Source organism: Formica exsecta, unplaced genomic scaffold (genome assembly GCF_003651465.1).
Source record: "Formica exsecta isolate Colony F162 unplaced genomic scaffold, ASM365146v1 C16408525, whole genome shotgun sequence".
Classification (NCBI taxonomy): Eukaryota; Metazoa; Arthropoda; class Insecta; order Hymenoptera; family Formicidae; genus Formica; species Formica exsecta.
The window spans coordinates 1-1,330 of record NW_021847970.1 but is presented as its reverse complement, the minus strand read 5'-3'; the positions used below and the strand labels follow the sequence as shown (position 1 = coordinate 1,330).

Below are 1,330 nucleotides of genomic sequence, written 5' to 3'. Positions count from 1 at the left end.
TGTGTGTGTGTGTGTGTATTTACCTACATAACACACGTGCCACTTTACGGTATGTAATAAATATATACATAACTTAGCGTTTTTGTCCGTATATGTATGTCGCAGCATGAACCATCGGGCCGAAAAATAAATTATGCCATTATCTACTCTTCCTCTTTCCTTGCCTTAAATGCACATTCGCGTCCTATATCATGGACGTACTCGAAATCTTTTAACTTTTCGAGCTACGAAGAAGCTTTCGTGACCGGATCATTTAACTAATGTGTACTATACAGCAAGAAGACTGCTGAAATTTTACTCCCTTCGAATTTTAATACTCTTAGATTTTCATTTCTGGAAATAAAGTCTATAAGATCCTCGAATATTTTATTCTAAGATTTTTGAGAATTCAAATCCTAATTTTCAAATATATCGATACTATAATAAGATGGTCGTTTTCTCAGATCCTTAGGCTTTTAATTCTTAAGTTTTAGTATCTTCGGTCTCTAAATCGTAGAATAGAATCGTTACAATCTTCGAAGTCTATGATCACGTCGTGTATCTTTGGATTTTCATATCCTCGGATTCTAGGACTTTTTAAAATAAATATTCCTAAATTATCAAATCTTTTACATTATTTAGAATTCTTAAATCTTAGAATTTTAAGTTCCTATTGCTAAATTATTCACTTTCTCTAATTTACAGGATTATAGGAAAGACACTAAAATTGTCTAAATTATCGCGTATCTGCGATTGCAACTTCTGTAAACGACAACATAGTTTCCCCTCGAAGTATTTTAAATACGTTTCTCATACGGGAATGGAGCAGATGGGATTGTGAAAAGGTCTGCCGCGATCTTCAGGAGGAACATCGGGCTCTAAAAGATATTTTCAAATGGCCTTCTTCGAACCTTCGTTACTCGCGTTGAGCAAGTGCGCATACTCTGTTCGGTTTGATAGTTGTATCAGAACGTCCTCTGCAAAAAATCAATCGGCTCGGAAAAAGAGTTCTCATCTCGCGACATGTTAATTGTCGGGAGAAAATAAAATTTAAAAAATATTTACCGAAGCTCACTGTGTGAACGTTTGGCTTTCTGGCCTGCTGAAAAATCCTGTTGGACTCCTCTGCTTGCATATGTAACGATAACCTCAAGGCTTTCCTGAGTTCCGACTGCGTCAGACACATTGTCATTTTCGAACCGCATACCTATGACACAATATGATCGCGTAAAAATAAAATTTTATATACTATGTATATGGCACAGCTGTAACCGTGCATACTTACGTCGAATGCAATCTTGACCTTGTCTAGTTCCGAAGATGCATTCGCCGTTGCCAGCACAGTGAAGAT

At 36.5% G+C, this 1,330-nt stretch overlaps 1 long non-coding RNA gene across 1 annotated transcript; it reads right to left on the bottom strand.

The window, feature by feature from the left end:
- Positions 1-134: 134 nt before the first annotated feature.
- Positions 135-1,330, bottom strand: LOC115243453. The gene is made up of 3 exons (XR_003885233.1): positions 1,265-1,330; positions 1,045-1,186; positions 135-956 (listed from the first exon to the last, which is right to left on the bottom strand). It is a non-coding gene; the product is annotated as an uncharacterized LOC115243453 (long non-coding RNA).